Below are 6000 nucleotides of genomic sequence, written 5' to 3' on the forward strand. Positions count from 1 at the left end.
TAAATCTAAATTTCATATTCTTTGAAAAGTAGGCATTGTACTGTGGACATGCCAGAAACCTAGGTCACAAATGGGAATTCAACCTGTTAATTCTATGCAAGGTGAAAGAAAACACATCAGTGCAGGAGGAATTCACTTGGATCATAAATATGTTTTAGAAATCCACATCCTTCGAGAGATTAAATTCACGTGGTCTGTGTAAGTTTAAGCACTCAAGCTACTTCAGTGTTTTTGCACTTAAGCTAATGAATAACTGTAGACCTTAAGTGAAGTTTTGAAGGGAAAGAACAATAACGCAATACCCTACTAACTTTTCTGGGGAGTGGATTTTGAATCCAAGGGAACGGTATTTTCAGGTAACCTGCCAGCATTGAGTGCTACATGCAGCATAGCAGATAAGATCTGCTACAGAGTTTAAAGATATTTGAACGCTCCCAACTTTTTTGCATGCTTCCAAAGAGAGAAATACCACAGACCTGAGGTTATGGATGTCTGTGTGTTGGGTTTGGTTGGAGGGAACAAATTTGTCCAGTCACCCCACTGCACTGAATCATTATTTCCAGAAATGTTACCTCCTGAGTCAGTCAGTTAGTAATTTGGGGGCATCCACAAGCCTGTGCCTGTAGATGGGTATATAAGTACCCACTCACACCTACTGTAAATACCACTGGCCAAATAACCTTTGCATGAACTGCCGTGTAGTAATCCTTTTGGAGCTCAGAAGTTGATATTGTTTCAGTGGGCCTTCAGTTATGCTAAAAACTGTCCCCCAGTTGTTCTCATCCATGAATGGAAAGAGTTTCACTAACTTGCTGTTTCATAATCAGAGTTGTAATAATCGTTTTACAATTATTTCACATTTCTTCGCCAACATAATTCATCAAACTGTCATGCATATTGTAGCACCATATAAAATGGCTGGCTGCTGTATATTTTTGAAGCTTTGTTACTTCTCAGAAGAAATTACAGCAGAAAGGATGTGTCTTTCAGTGTGGCTTTGTAAATGAGGAAGATATGCTGCCACTCCTGCTGCTGGTTGCCACATCCGTTTTATTGCTGCATGTGTTTTAAAACACATACCATAGATGAGGGAGTATGGGTTTGTTTGTTTTTAAGTGTTATTTATTACTGCATACTCCAGCTGGTATGGTATTTAATGCTAATGAATCATAGAATGGTTTGAGTTGGAAGGGACTTCTAAGATCATCTAGTTCCAAGCCCCCTGTTATAGGCAGGGTCACCTCCCTCTAGACCAGGTTGCTCAAAGTCCCATCCAGCCTGGCCTTGAATGCCTCCAGGCAGGGGGCATACACAGCCTCTGGGCAACCTGTGCCAGTGTCTCACCACCCTCACAGTAAAGAATTTCTTCCCGATATCTGGTTTAAATCTGCCTTCTTGTGGTTTAAGTCCATTTCCCTTCATCCTGTCCCTACATGTCTTCATAAAAAGTCCCTCTCCAATCTTTCCTGTAGGACCACTTCAGATACTGGAAGGCCACTACAATGTCTCCTCAGAGCCTTCTCTTCTCCAGTCTGAAGAGCCTCAGCTCTCTCAGCCTGTCCTCATAGGGGAGGTGCTCAAGTCCTCTGATCATCTCCTCTGGACCCACTCCAGCATCTTGATGTTCTTCTTGTGTAGGGGGGCCCCAAGATTGGATGCAGTATTCCAAGTGGGATCTCATGAGAGCGAAGTAGAGGAAGAGAATCACCTCCCTTGATCTGCTGGTCATTCTTCTCTTTTCTCATGGGTTCCTGTATCATTTCAAAGAAGAAGTTATTGTCAACATATTGCTGGATTCTCTTTGATTACTGGTGCCCCACTGTGTAGTCCTTCCAACAGATAACAGGATGACCGAAGTCTCCTATGAAGACCATCTTTTGTGAACGTGAATCTGCTCTTATCTGTTTCAGAGGGCCTCATCCACTTGGCCTTCCTGTTCAGGCAGCCTGTAGCAGACTATGATGCCTACTTCCCCTTCCTTTCCTTTATCCCTAACCCATAAGCTCCTCTGTCAGCTCCATGGATCCCAGGTGGTCATGGATGTAGAGAGCAACACCCTCTTTCCTTCTCCCCTGCCTATCTTTCCTGAAGAGTTTATACCCATCTATTCCTATATTCTAGTCTTGAAAACATCCCACCATGCCTCAGCAATGCCAATGACACCACAGCAATGCCAATGATATCATAGCCCTGTAAGCACGTGTGCATCTGTAACTCTTCTTACTTGTTGCCCATGCTCCACACGTTAGTGTGCAAGCATTTGAGTTGGGCTCCCATTGAGGCTGATTTTTCAATTGATGTTGCCTTAACCTGAACTTAACCTGCCATCTTCCCAGATTGTGATTCAGCTTCAGGTGCAGGACATCCATTGCCTTCATCAGCCTTGAACTGGGATAGGTTGAGGATCCCCTCTCCCAGTGACTCTAGTTTAAAGCTCTCCTGATTAAATTGGGAAGCTTGTTGCCAAAACAGAGAATGATTTCTGGATTAAAGAGCTTTGTATAGTCATCAGACACTACAGGCAGACAGTATGTTGGAAAATACCATTAGCTCTGTGACTAATTTGGCTATTTTCTCCTAAACTCCTTGGAAATTTATAATGGCTTCCCAATTCTCTTTCCCCCTATTGCTTCTTACTGCCAAATCAGTTAACCTTGTGTTAACTCATTTGCATTATTCTGGATAGTTCTCTTCTAGTCTTCTTGTGTGTTGGTGACTTCCTCCTTTATCCAAAGACTGAGATGTTGAGGCTGACTCCAAATGCTGTATAAACTAGAAGATATCCTCTTCACCCCCCAAGTTATTATTTGGTACCTAGGACTCTCAGAAAAAGCCTCTTCTGTACATTTATTCAAGTTGTTTCTTGCTCTGGACGCTGCCTTTGTGAGATTTTTGCATGAACCCAATGTCTGAGTTGCAAAATATGCCTCCATGAGACATACTGCACAGATGGCAAACAATAGCCATCTCCTGCCAGAGAGGAAATCCATTTGTCATTGTTTCATCATCAGTCCCCATTGTGTCGCCTTCAGACAGACCCATTTATCAAGACAAGTTCCAAAGTGCTGGTGTTTAGCAGGGATACTACACAAACCCTATCTGTTCAAATGCAAGTCTTCCCACTGTGGTTTCTATTATTGCTCCTTATTTCTGCTACAAGGATGTCTAGAAAGACCATCTGAGGTCAACAGACTGTTTGCAGGGGGTGTTTAGTTTTGATCCCTGAGTGAACTGTTCAGAATCTGAAACCTTTTTCCTGACAGCCTCTACAGTCTAAGTGAGAATGAATGGCTTTTATTCAGTCAGCTGAAGTAAGATGTGAGCTTGCATGCACTACTCTCTAAGTGTTACCCACCACACCTGCCAAATATTCATACTGAGAGGACCCCATCTTGATGGATCTTGGAACCTTTGTGGAAATAGCAAGACAAAGGTGTGGAAAGGAGCAAAAAGACATCCAGGAATTCAGAATCTGGAATTTGAATTCTTCTTCCAGTGGTTTATTCACTTATTAAAGCTTTCTTTCAAAACTGGACTCTCCAATGTTGATACACTGAGATCTGCAGAAAAATACATGCTTTGAAGGAACTTCTCTGGTCATGTAGACAACCTGCAAAGCACAGAGCATAGGATTGAGTCCTGTGACTCCCACAGATAAGGAAAGCAGTACGCAGAATCAGGTGGCTGTGTCACTAGACCCAGGACTGATGCAAAGTGTCCTAGTATATCAGGAGGACTGATGGGTACTGCAGTGTCTGTGCCATCATCCAAAATAATCTGCTCATTGGCTAGGGGCAGTGCTGTCCACTGACCTCTGGGCCAGAATGGTTCTGTCTAGATGAACCTGACACAAGTCTTTGGACTTGCAAATTTGTGGCATTATCAGATTTGCCCAGATTTGCTATTAATAAGGTAGCAGTAACTGTTTACCAGCCATGGGGAGTCTCAAAAAGAGACTAGGAACTGGCTGGAAAAAGTGTTCTTGAGATGGCAACAGCAGCCATGGAAGCAAGATGAGGTATTAGAAAAATATTATGTAAAAAATCTAAAGGCATCCAATTTGGGGTAACCTGAAGTCATGAGAATGCAGCTGGAAGGGTGGCTGTGGAGTTCATCCATAAAGCCAAAATGTGCTGAAGTGGGAGGGTTTGTCCAGAGACTGAAGCAAGGATCAGTCCAAGATTGGGGGTTATCTAGAAACACTGGTGTGGGAACACTGTGTCAGAGGCACTGAATTAAGGGGTTTCTGGCCAGGGTGTTTAGTGAGGGAGGGTTCATAACAGTAAGCAAGCGGATGCTGCTAATCAGAACAATATGGAGGAGGGAAGTATCCTTCATACTGGTGGGTTTTTCTTTTTTCCTTTCTTTTCCTCTCTCCTCTCCCTCCAAGAATTTATATCGTCTTCGGTATGGGGGCCTGTGGATGTAGCTTGGTGGACTGAAAGCAACGAAGATAGGCTGTGTTACAAAAGCTGAGGGTATAGCACATATAGACCTAATTATGCAATCTACAAATAAAAGAAGAGCTCTGTGTACCCGAGAAATCACAGAAAGGTTTAGTGTTTCACCAGGAAGCTGACAGCACCGCAGTGGACCACAATTAAGACTTTAAAATATGTAACAGCATTTTTATGACATCAAAGTCCTGTTGCCACACAAAGCAATGTTTATGAAAAGATCCTGCTCTTCACCCTACAATCATGATGTACATATTGGCAATAAGGAAGTCAGCAATAGCTATTTACTGCTCTCCTGCAGCTGTGGACTTATAACTTAGGTCCTTAATTAAGTAGAAGCAGGGCTAACCACGAAGCACACCACAGTGCCTTAAAATGGCTTTCATACTGCGGAAATCTGGTGTTTGGTTACTCCAAAGAGTGGGTTTTTTCCCCTTGAAAACTATATTTGCACATTCAGAAATAATTATCTGAAGATTTGAAAAAAATGCTGTCTTGATGCACCATGAGATCTAAAGAGCTTTTCATGGAAAGCACTTAAAAAAAAAAAAAATCCCACTCTATATGGGAGATACTGACACCCGCCCCAATTTTGTCATCAATTGTGAGCAGTTGTTAGCAAAGAAACTAGTCATGCTGCACAAAAGAGATCACAGCGTGTGTGTAAATCTGCATAACCTAATTGACTATCTTGGGAACGTGATATTCAGCTGCAAAAACCCACTTTTCACAAAACAAAAAAGTTAAAAGGAATGTCGCATCATTATGTTCTTTAAATATTACAGGAACTGCAGTAAGTGCATCTTGGCAGAGACAAGCCTACATCATTAGTTCCTCTCCTGGTTGCTTTCAGGTTTTTTGTTCCACATGGCCTGGCTTGACAGGACAACAAATAGGCGTCTTGCATCTGTACACATTTATTAGTGGATTTTATCGTTGGACATCAAGGAAATTGAGTCTCATCTAAAGGTTTATGACTGTACACATCTGTGGATTTTATTACCCTGCTTTCGAACAAACAAACAACAGCAGCAGAAAATTATTTTTGGAAAGTACCGTTTAAGATTTAATAATCATTTGATGTTCAGAGAGGTTCTTGGCTGTTTGTCCAAATGTTTGCTGAACATTTGGTGAGTGCTTTGGTTATTAGTAGAGGTACGTTTGTAGGAGGCTGGGGGCAGATAGTCAGACTTGCTTCTTCCTTGCATGAGAAGGTGATTTGTATAATTACACCTTTCTCTCTGCTCCCAGGATAGCTAACTTCTTATGGATCATGTTTAGAGACAACATGTCATGGAGAATAACCACCTTAGTACACGCACAAATTCTGCTTCCAACTGGTGAAACACAAAGGAGTTGCAAAAGGGAACTGGGAAATAATATTGCTCTGTGCTTCTCTTGCTCTACTTTTAAGTAAGATTTCAACACATTCTAACTTTGCTGTTGGGCTATAGAGAGGCTGAAATCTAGCAAGGTAAAACAAGGCCCAAACTGTCTGCATGCTGTACTCATTTAAATTCCTGATGAAAGCAGGGGTTGAAAG

Source organism: Meleagris gallopavo, chromosome 2, assembly GCF_905368555.1.
Source record: "Meleagris gallopavo chromosome 2, MGAL_WU_HG_1.1, whole genome shotgun sequence".
Taxonomy (NCBI): Eukaryota; Metazoa; Chordata; class Aves; order Galliformes; family Phasianidae; genus Meleagris; species Meleagris gallopavo.